General features: G+C 35.3%; 1 protein-coding gene and 4 non-coding genes across 6 annotated transcripts in view; 3 read left to right on the top strand and 2 right to left on the bottom strand.

Annotated features, from left to right (window-relative positions):
* LOC125026704 (solute carrier family 49 member 4 homolog) overlaps positions 1-12,500 on the bottom strand; it is a 103,166-nt gene that overhangs the window by 5,842 nt on the left and 84,824 nt on the right. The gene's annotated exons all lie outside the window — the stretch shown is intronic.
* Trnal-aag lies at positions 649-730 on the top strand. The gene has a single exon. It is a non-coding gene; the product is annotated as a tRNA-Leu (tRNA).
* On the bottom strand, positions 4,047-4,128 carry Trnal-aag. Its single transcript has one exon. It is a non-coding gene; the product is annotated as a tRNA-Leu (tRNA).
* Positions 8,751-8,832, top strand: Trnal-aag. The gene has a single exon. It is a non-coding gene; the product is annotated as a tRNA-Leu (tRNA).
* Positions 10,844-10,925, top strand: Trnal-aag. The gene has a single exon. It is a non-coding gene; the product is annotated as a tRNA-Leu (tRNA).

Here is a 12,500-nt window from a genome sequence, read left to right as displayed (position 1 = left end):
GTGTGTGTGTGTGTATGTGTGTGTGTAAGTGTGTGTGTATGTGTATGTGTATGTGTATGTGTATGTGTATGTGTATGTGTATGTGTATGTGTATGTGTATATGTATATGTGTATATGTGTATATGTGTATATGTATATATGTATGTATATGTGTGTGTGTGTGTATGTGTATGTGTATGTATCTGTATATGTATACATATTATATTATATATATATATATATTACATATATTACATATATATACATATATATTACATATCTATACATATATATTACCTATATATATATTTATATTATATATATATATTGTATATATATATTCATATACTATGTATATATTCATATATATATATATATATATATATATATATATATATATATATATATATTTCACACACACACATATATGTGTGTGTGTGTCTGCATGCAGTACATATTCGCAATCTCTCTCTCTCCATCTATCTATCTCTGTACGTTATATAAATACATATAAATCATAAATATGTAACAAGATATGTATATACCTAGATAAAAAATACTGATTTGAATATATTTATGCATATCAGAATTACATAAACAGGTGAAGTAAAGATTACAAATCCAACAATTAATCATGATGTCACTAAATCTCTCATTGTCTGACACAAAGGTAGCGTGGCCGAGCGGTCTAAGGCGCTGGTTTAAGGCACCAGTCTCTTCGGAGGCGTGGGTTCGAATCCCACCGCTGCCACAGCTTTTGGCACCCCTGTTCTTCCCAGCTGGAATGCTTACTTTCCATAGTGCTTTCAAGTTGCAGCATAATCAAGGTCATTTACTAATATATTTAGTTGCTTGAATGCACAAGTAAGATAATCACTCGCGAATATTACCTTGCTTGCCTACTTTTACAGAAATCCAAAGCAACAGTTAATATGTAATTTTGGCCTAAAAAGTGTCATGGCACAACATACAAAACACTAGCTAGATTCCACAGCAATGCTATTTTTATACATCCTAATACTATAGAACTAAACCCTCAAGGTCGCTCTTGACCCCTGGTGGTTTATCGATTTTGATATCGACTCCGTGGCCGACCTATAATCTATGCTTTCAACTTAGTGCCCACGTTCAGCGCTTGTAACTCGGAAAAATGAATTTCATACTGATAGTTTTAAGGTGATGACTTATCACACACGACAGTACGTATGATTTGGTATTATAACAAGGAACTATGAACCATGAATTAAATTTTTCAAGTCAAGAAATATTGATTGGGTTAGTTATTAAAACTAACTTCGTCTTATATATCATTCATTGTTTTCACACCGACAAAAAATGTCTGTTCCCGCACATGCCAAACCTGTATGGCATGTATCTCCTGCTTCGCCAGTGTAAACTGCATAATTTTTATTGTAACTATACTGTCGACAAATGTTAAAAGTCCATATGAAAATCCGGTAACAAGATTCCTTATTAATAAAGATGATGCTCAATATATTTTGCCTATATTTTGGAGAAAATAAAATTACACTTAAATATCAATCAATAATATAGCCAAAATAATTAATGTAGTTTTCCTACAGGTCCTTCACTGATGAACTAATGTCGTTAAACTAAGCGCAATAAGGTCATAAGCATCACATCTTGGAGCCAACTAACAGGGTGTTCATGGCAAAGCGGAGATCTAAGTCAGAGCGGTCCTAAGCAAAAAGGGTTAGATTTTTTTCTTTTACATATTTGTTATCAGTGGTATCCGATAGCATATATTTTCGGGTCATAGACGGCAGTCGTCTGAATCCTCCTCCGGGACACTGGTTTCCAATTATTTCTAAATCTCGCCCACTCACTGACTAACACGTGCCCTGCGTTTCCTTTTCCAAAAACTATATTTTACTGACATAGACAGCATATCCATAAATATCACAGAAAAAATATATACATTCATCTTCACTGATGTGATGATTACACTTGTTTCTCTGAAAAAAAAAAAAAAAAATCCACCAAAATTCATAGCTATCAAATATAATTACCCCACATGTTGAAAATCACTGCTCTATGATGTCGTTCCAATGATTAATATGAAGAAGTAAACAATTATGATTTTTTCTTTATATTAGAATATTTATAACGTTATGACTATTTGTCATTAAAGCAATAATTTGAACAGCAAAGAAATACGTACGTATTCTTTTATGATGTTTATATACCAGAAAATATTTAAATATGGATATTGATTATGACCATTTATAACATTTCCATTAAATCGCATCGATAAGTGGATATATGTGGTTATTCTTTCAATGCATTTCAATCACTATAAAGGTAGTACTTAATAATTTCGAGTTCATTGCATTAACATAAATGATCGATTTATGTCAATGCATCTGTATCACTTGCAATGAATCTGTATCACTGTAAAGATCACAGGATATCTGGAGTTTCTGGTGACACTAGAACTACATGTGAACTGCCAAAACATGTGGTAGCGGTGGGATTCGAACCCGCGCCTCCGAAGAGACTGGTGCCTTAAACCAGCGCTACCATACTGAGAGTCTAAAAGCCTTAATTACTTGGTACTGTGTACATACATCATCCATTGTTTTAATAAATTTTAACACCCAGAAGACTTTGTAAGTGGTCAGTCACAAAGGAGTTCATTACTAGACTTATCTGATCTTTCTCTCCTTAATTTTTTGGTTGAGAATGTTTTGATTTTTATTATCATTACTATTATTATCAATATTGTTCATATTTCCAAGATATTGGATTCAATAATGATAGGATTTAAAATAACTTAAAAAAATGAATGAATGAAGGATATGTATATAAACAAAGTTATTGATTGTAGAAAAAAACACAATACACACACTAAATAGATACTGAGGATTCTACAGTTTCAGACCTGAAGATGAAATCCAGAGTTTCGAAACTACTGTCTCATTTTTAATAAATCTAGTTTCTGTAGTGTGTTTTTTCTGCAGTAGTATTAACACAGTAGTGTGTTTATCATTCATAGTTAATGATATATAACCACAATAGACAATGCCTGTATGTATGCAGTTTCAGTATCTAACAAAATGGTCACTCCTGTATTGTTAATTTTAACATTCCTGATCCCGATTCTGCTTCTCGGTCTTTAACCCAAAGACTAATATTTGATTTTCTAATGAGGAGGGGGCGACGATTGTTCGCCCAACTAAGTTATTCCAAGCACGTCATGTTCTATTTAGGAGAAATAGAAACTGGCTAAAAATGAAATAGAGGAATAGAGTAAAATTCGTCCGTCTGTTAATGATATATTCACTGTTTCAGTACCCAAATCCAATTGCTTTTCACATAAGGGGTTGTCTGCAATTTCCCGAAGTCTGTTAACGTATGTCAGTGAAATTGGTAGGCGCATTATACACACAATAATCATATGAATAATTGTTTATCAACCTGTGGGGAGGGGAGAGGAGCTTCTCTAACTATATTTGTTATTTTCATAACAACATCGTGGACTAATATTAAGGAGTTTACTAACATCAGTTTCCTATAGTGTCCTTCGACTACTGCACCTGTTGATTCTCTCTCCCTGGTCTTCAAAACCCATGAAGAGGTGAAACTGCTCTTCTGACACAGCCCGCAACTCTTCAACGTCAGAAGTCCCATTTACATTTTATTCACTATTATTTATATGTTTTGTAACTACATATTTTTAGGCCAAGAAAAAGGATCACAGTCTTCACTTTGCATACTTGTGCATATGTCGGAAATCGAAAGGAAACTAGTGAACATAATGCAAGAGCAAGTCTCTTAATCCCCTGTTGGAAAAGCATTTCAAAATATCTAACGGTGTATGAGAAATGTTTTCATTATAAGAAATGTAATAATTCTTCTGGGCGAGTAATCTTTGTATGAAAATGTGGCTGTCTGATATATCTTGTTTCCTTACTTCCTAGTTTCTGGAACAATCTGAATGTGATGGCTGGAAACGACTTTCCGTTGACCCTTTAAGCCGCTGGAACTTCCTATGCATTATGCATTCTACCGTCAGTGTTGCACTGACCTTGAAATAGGAAAATCTCTGGCAGCGGTGGGATTCGAACCCACGCCTCCGAAGAGACTGGTGCCTTAAACCAGCGCCTTAGACCGCTCGGCCACGCTACCTTCGTTTTAAATGGTGGCAGACTTTGCGATATTTTGGCTTAATTTACGTATTTTTTGAAATCGTAATTGTGTCAACTAATTAATTATTGGTTGCACTGAAATATTCCTTAGTCCGTATTATTCTGATATACATACACACATTAAACTATGTATGTCTTTGTATCTACATATACTACATACGTATTTACATATTTATTATATATGTTTCATATTACTCACTCACTCACTCACTCACTCACTCACTCACTCACACACACACGTATACATACATACATTATTCATATGTCTGTGTGTGTGTGTTCAGTCTGATTAGTAAAATGTTATTTAACTTTAGAATTACTCTTTATACATACACATATGCATGCATGCATAAATACATCAATACATACGTATGTATAAATTTCTCTCTCTCTCTCTCTCTATATATATATATATAATATATATATATCCCCCTCTCACTCTGTGTGTGTGTGTGTGTGTGTGTGTGTGTGTGTGAATATTCCAAAATCCGTGTCAATACTCCCAAAAGTTTCCATTAAATATTCCTAAACATTTCCATAAAATATTCCTAAACATTTCCATAAAATATTCCTAAACATTTCCATTAAATATTCCTAAAGATTGGTATTACATATTCCTAAACATTTCCATTAAATATTCCTAAACATTTCCATTAAATATTCCTAAACATTTCCATTAAATATTCCTAAACATTTCCATTACATATTCCTAAACATTTCCATTACATATTCCTAAACATTCATATTACATATGCCGAAACATTTCCATTAAATATTCCTAAACATTTCCATTAAATATTCCTAAACATTTCCATTAAATATTCCTAAACATTTCCATTAAATATTCCTAAACATTTCCATTAAATATTCCTAAACATTTCCATTAAATATTCCTAAACATTTCCATTAAATATTCCTAAACATTTCCATTAAATATTCCTAAACATTTCCATTAAATATTCCTAAACATTTCCATTAAATATTCCTAAACATTTCCATTAAATATTCCTAAACATTTCCATTAAATATTCCTAAACATTTCCATTAAATATTCCTAAACATTTCCATTAAATATTCCTAAACATTTCCATTAAATATTCCTAAACATTTCCATTAAATATTCCTAAACATTTCCATTAAATATTCCTATTTTTTCCGCTAGTATTCCCAAATATTTTCATTAAAAATTCGTAAATGTCAATATACCTAAACATTTTGATCTAGCATTCCTAAATATTCCCATGTACATTTTCCGAACTATTTGATTCAAATATTCCTAAACATCTGAATGTAAATATTCCTTAATATGTATGTTTAATCAATCTCACAACCTTTTTTCGCTTGACCTTATCTGCCCTACAGACGTTTCAGCCTATATTATAGGTCATACCTCCCATTCTGTTACACTAACAAGAGGGCAACCATGATGTTCACTTCTTGTTCCCTGCTACGCGTTTCTCTGTTCATGGAACTAAGAGACTGTTTACCGGCTACAGAGTTTGTCCCTTTGCCTATTTCACCTCCAACCCGTGAATCTTCTTATACCTCAAGAGATTCTCAAAACCCGGAAGGACCATCAACCAATATATCTAACACTGAAAAGGAAACAATTTATACACCGCTTCCTACAACCACGTGGGAGCCGCCAGTGGTCGAGGTGGTGGGCATACGCAGGAGGAAAATAAAGATAAGGGTTAATGGTTGCAGGTCTGAGACTCCCTTCGCGAGGAGGAGGCTGCTCTTCGAGGCGGTGAGAGAGGAGTAATCATTTGTATATAAATATTAAATAAATTGCAATAAACGGCGAGACGTCAAATTATTCTTCATTTTCTAATGACATATATCGCAGTGACATTGACTTCCAAAAGTTTAGATCACAGTAGTACTGATTTTAACTATAATGTTTGCATCTGAACTGTAAATTGACCCGTGACTTCGTAATACTGGACAGAAGAAAATCTTAGGTCGACGTTCAAGAATTGATGATTTTCTCGGCGTCCGATATTAGTTTCCTCGAACACTTCAAAATATCTTAATTTTGTTAAGAAATATTCGAAAAATCAAGTGCTATTTCTAATCAACCTATAAAGTCTAATAACATGACTTGTCTTTCCTAAATAATTTTCCAGAGTAGAAAACGCCAACTTTCTATGTTTAAAATGTAAATTGAAGCATAGTTACAATATGCACACATGTCTCTCTCTCTCTCTCTCTCTCTCTCACGCACACACGAGAGTGAGAGAGAGTTATATATACACACACACACACACAAAGTGTTCATTATAATAATATACTACGGCTTTATGTCTCCAAGGAGGAGTATGTTGCAATTAGGTAAATATAGCTTGTAGATTACAGAATAAAATTTCCCTCTTTTAGCTTAAATCACATAGTTGGAAAAAATATATAAATGGAAAAGCTGATACTGGGGGTAGCACACGCTTCGGAGCTTTGGGAAAGGGGTCGCGGGTATAAAGGTTAGGGACCACTGGTATAAAAGGAGGATTCGAGAATTATGCTGTCATGTAAGGCTCTAGTACTCTAGCTCTACGGACTTTGTAAAATAAATAAATAAAGGAAAAATATATATATATATATTATCAGCAAATCATTTAACCTCGCCTATATGTTAAGCTCCCCACACTGATTATTAGATCCAGGTGCAAGATAAGCATTATCTAAAAAAAAAAAAAAAAACCACTGAATATTAACTAATATATTGAGGATATTATAATCGCATAATCAATATCTGTTGGGCAAATTGTGCAAATAATGTCATTCGATAATAAGCAATGTCTTTTCCTAACCATTCTTAAAATTTGTTTTCTAAAGTGACCCTGCAAACAATGCCTTAAACCGAAATACTCCTATCCAAAATATCCCAATTTCTCTACGTATCAGCAGAAAACACATGTCAACAGCCGCTTGACCTAATCTGACCTTAAAATCCCACGAATCAGCCTAGATCAGATCTCCCATTCCACATCATTATCACACCGCCAGCCATGACGTTCACTTCGCGTTCCTCAGTTCATGGAAATGGCGGACTGATTAGCATCGACAGAGCTTCTCGCCCCTTTTGCCTACTTCGCCATTTCATGATTCCGTATTTGTTTCAAGAGACTCTGCACATCCGCCAGCATCGTCACCCAGCCGATTAGGTAATATGAAGAACACAGTGCGTACACACTATTCCAGAAAGCCGTGTGAGCCGCCAGTGGTCGAATCGGCGAGCCTTCAACGGAAGGCAAGGTTGGTCGCAGGTCCGAGATGCTCTTGGTGCGGAGTAGTCTTGACTTTAAGGCGGACAGAGAGGGGTGATATTTTTGTAATTATTAAATTACGAACGCTAATAAAATGTGAAATTAGCACTTTCCCTTTCGAGTGATATTTGACCATATTGTAATACCAAATTTTGTTACAATAATGACTGAAATGCAAACATTCATGGAAATTTCACTAATTTACTATTATACCTGACCTGACCTCCATTCGCTTCCGTTCGTCTGTTCTCAACTGTCCCGGGTTGCCTCTCCTCTCTCTCTTTTATACCCCTTCCTCTCCCTTTTTGTTCAGACCTGAAGATAGAATCCAGGTTGATTTCAAAACTGTAGTCGCACTTTCAATAAAGTTATTGCATTGTGTGTGTGTTTTTTTAAGTCTACCATTATATTGCCATTTTTATTGTCTTTCGGCCGACTTAGTTTCCTACTAATCTCTGGTAATAATCTAGAAAATATATCTGGAAAGGGATGCAGGATTACAAATCAGGTTCCGTAGTAGTTATTGAATGGATTTGTTCATAGCGTTATGGTAGTCTGGTAACGCTGGATCATAATTGGAATTGCTCGCGTGAAGCTTTTTGTAAAGTGAACCAGACAGGATTCTCTCATGGCTACAAAAAGGTTGACTTACAAAACTACACAAATCCAGGCTTGAAATCTAATTTCTGTTGAATTCAAATACACTTCTTACATTTGAAATTTTATGACGATTGATATTGTCCGATTTCCAGTTTATACTCGCATTCGTTAATACTTGGTCAAATTTATGGCTATGAGATTTAATTCCCCGTTTGAGATCATTGCCGGTAATTCAAGGATTTTGTGGGCGTCTCAGATTATACGAACAGCATAATGGACAAGAAATGTAAAAACATGAATCAGAAACAATTACTTCCTACACCTGGTAAATTTTAAAGCGAAAACAGCCCAGTTCCTCGATTTACATACCAGATAGAGCCACCAAGTAGTTGCATGCATCGCACATAAGACACGTTTTCAAACAGCTGCTCGTTAAGCTCGCCATGACAAATAATCTTATAACAACCTCCCCTTTCTACACATTTCCTTTTGGAATTTTCACTATATTCCACCAGACATCCAGGCTTACTAGCACCATTTAATCCTTTTTTCTTTTTTACACCGCATCCTAGACCGGTAATGGAAGCGCTCATGGAGGAGGCAGTGACCCTCCGAAAGAGTATGTCTTCAGAATAAAACGTTTAGCATCTGAGCTTAAATTCTGAAAAGTATAGGGTTTCATGGAATTCCAGTGGCGAAGGGCACATCAATTATGTTTACAATCTTGAAATCATGTCAAGGTAGCGTGGCCGAGCGGTCTAAGGCGCTGGTTTAAGGCACCAGTCTCTTCGGAGGCGTGGGTTCGAATCCCACCGCTGCCACAGGTTTTGGCACTGTGTGTCTCAATGCCATCGCCTGAAGCTGAAACGTAACGATCTGGGAAGTTCCTGCAGCAGTGAGGACAATCCTACCTGTTGCTCTTCCATAATCTCACTTTGTATATGTGGAGTATTATCATGATCATCATAGTTATGTATCTGTATGCTTCATACTTCTGATATAATATAAACGCACACATGCACTCAGGCATACATACTCATCTGACTTCCATGTTAAGGGTCAAATTACACTGTTCCCGTTCCTTCGGTGCAGGTCAGTGCAGACGATTTCAAGATTTTATGGTTATCTGAGACAAATCAAAAGCAGATTACAACAAAAGTACTCATAACATTCTCAACAAGGAATGCAAAACTCCAAGGACAACATCCAACTTTTAAATGCTAACATCAAAATCACTTAAAAAGAAATTAAAATACCATACATATTGTATATTAATTTTTTGTACATGGATAATCCTGAATCTAGAAAATAATCAAATGTAAACTAATTCCTCGTAGTGGTTACAAAATATATTTGTAATCAAACTCGCCTGACCTCAGCTGACCCACGAACATGATACGACCTATATAATGAGTCAGCTCTCCCATTCATCACTGGCCGGGCCATATATGGAAGGCCTGGGCGAAGCTAGATCTTCGCAAATCTCAAGCAATCAATCAAACCGTTCACCACATTATCAAAGGACTGATTATGATGTTCACTTCCAGTTCACTGCGACGTGTTTCTGCACATTATCGTTCTCTTGCCTTCTTCCCGATTGTCGAATCCACATTTACTTCAAGAGATGCTTAACGCCCTCCAGCATCACCAGGCAGGCTGATAGGTGATGCAAACAATCCAACGTGTAGAGGAAGTGGATTACCATAGGCACATGTATGAAATGGCATGTTTTGGTCTCCAGTCCTTGTCCTTTCACCCAAGGTTGCTTCCACCCACTTCATCACAGGCTAAATCCGCAACTGTTGCAAGAGATTCTGCGCTTACAACGCAATAAAAACATCTGGTCTGTACCAATATAGTGGCATACTCGAAATATTCGGTAGTCTAACATAGTCTATGATATACAGCATGGATACTTCTGACATTAAATCATAACATTATGATGTTTGACCTAATTCAATTCAAAGTATCTGCAATCGTACGGGAATTCATGACATTCAGAGGCAAACATTTAATTTCCTTATTCAAGTAAATCATACATCTACGTGTTGTATACAGCACTTGTACCTTATATCACGTCATTCCTGTCACACTTTTTTTTTTTTTTTTTAATAAATTACACAAGAGTATGTGTGCGAAATGGTTAACAATAATTAACTAATTATTTAAAATTATCTGCCGTTTCAACAGCTAAGGTCATTATCGGGAAATACCTTATTCATTAAAATGTTCAAATATATGAAACGTTGAAAATCTGTCTTTATTTTTTAGTGATACAATAAATTGGAATAATGAAATACAAGAAAACATTTCTGAAAAATCTTAGTGACCTAAACGTGATATCCAGGAAAATTTCGAAACTGTTGTCCATCTTTATGTGTTTATTTTTCTAGAATAAACGCTGTAGTGTTTCATTAAAAAATCCAGTATGATACAAAACCTTTTTCCTGTGAAACCCTTAATAAGCAACTAGCAGCCAGATGCAAATCAACCCATTCCATCGAAATATCAATGAAACCCAATTTGCAAATAATGTATCCAAATGGCCTAGCTGCATGTGTCGCATGAATCATAATTACGGATTTACAATTAGCCTCGTGGCTTTCCTGCCATTGAAAGCGTTCTTTGGAATATGACACTGAGTTAATGCTGCCTTCACCATCCTCCTATTGCTAATATCAACAGTTAGTCTCGCGGGTTATCGAGAATGACTGCTACAACCGTGCCAAGTGCCTGAGACAGAAACGCGTGAAGGTTAATGCCCTCATGTCACTTCAATCACCATTTGTGCATTTCATAAGTTTCTTTTAGTTAATCGTAACTATTTTATATGGTAGCGTGGCCGAGCGGTCTAAGGCGCTGGTTTAAGGCACCAGTCTCTTCGGAGGCGTGGGTTCGAATCCCACCGCTGCCACAGCTTTTGGGATTCCCTCTGAGTCTTTACCATCGATGAATGAAAACTTCAGCTTTTACGAGATGTAAAATTTCCGCGGCACAAATGACGATCCTACTGTGGGGAGGCTAAATCTGGATACTAATAGCTAAATGCCTATTAGTAAAGATGTAGCTGACCTCCATGACCATTAGTTATTGCAAGACACAAAGTTCGAAAAAGTATGCCCATCAGCCAAGATTACTAAATGACGTAAAAAACCTACATGGTCACGGCATTAGGAAGGCTCTATTTTATTTCAATCTGGATCTGTCAGCGGATGGTATAACCAATAGAAGTACAAATTCATATATTAAGTCTGGAGTCATATCTTATTTCCTGTACTAAGTACCATTACTGAGAAGGTAAATTTCATATTTGTATATATTTGTGTGTCTCCTAACAACATGGAAGCAATTAATTTCGTGCACTGAAACAAGATGTATTTTCTAACAAATGGAAATATTATCCACACACAGATTATACTCTTAAAGTGTGAATTTAAACTATATAAAATGTCAAAGCAACTGAGAAAATATAGAAACATTAATGTAAATAAAATCATTGTTATTTTGCAATTGGCTATGAAGCCAGGGCCTTTTGCATGGCAAAAACGATAATCGGCTTGGCCTGGTTAATAATAATAATGACTGGATTCGTTATCAATCTCAGTTCACATAACTGGTCACAAAAAAAAAAAAAAAAAAAAAAATCAACGAGTTACTTAATTTCAACAACGACTTAAGCATTCACTTTGCTGCTAAAAACCTTGTCATCATCGACTACCTGAACGCTCGGCATTCTTGAGATAAAGCGTATATCTAAATATTGCTTTACAAACTGGTAAAATGCTTATGCATGACGATTCCAGGGGTCGGATATGCCTAAAACATAGCCATTCTCTTATCTCAAACAACCCTCTCTTACATATCAGATGTCCACTCGTCTTTAATTAAAGCGAAGGGAGGAGTAGCTATTCATGTTTCTTTGATTTATGTATATGATATGGCAAATTATTTGTTCATACTGGATTATGTTGCCATAATTTAGTTAAATGTAATGATATCCATACAACCATACATCTATACTTTGCTGTCATACAACCATATATCTATACTTACTTTTATGTCATCCAATCTATCAGTATAAACGGATACAAACATGAAATAAAGTCAAGCTCGTTGCACAATGAAGTAAGGCAAAAATGCGCAAGAAGAGTAATTTTTACAGGCGAGAGGGTTGGTATGCATTTACCCAAATGAAAATACCAGGAGAAAGGCAAGCAATTTCCTTTTTTTCCAATCACTTGAATCGAAATATATCGCTGGAACGATGTTACAAAACTAGACGTTTTTTCGATAACATTTACATACAAATAAGCCTTTTATGCTTATTACTTTCATCCAGAGGAATGGTATAGATGATTCACAACGAAACATGTCAATAATAAAATGCTTATTACTTCAATTATGATGAATGGTAAAGCCCATTCACTACTATTCGTGTTAATACTATGTTCGACGAATAATTTTCCATATCTTAGAGAAATGAATTGAA

The sequence above is a fragment of the Penaeus chinensis genome, chromosome 6 (assembly GCF_019202785.1).
Source record: "Penaeus chinensis breed Huanghai No. 1 chromosome 6, ASM1920278v2, whole genome shotgun sequence".
NCBI classification, from domain to species: Eukaryota; Metazoa; Arthropoda; class Malacostraca; order Decapoda; family Penaeidae; genus Penaeus; species Penaeus chinensis.
The sequence above is the reverse complement of the archived record's forward strand: the minus strand, read 5'-3'. Positions and strand labels throughout refer to the sequence as shown.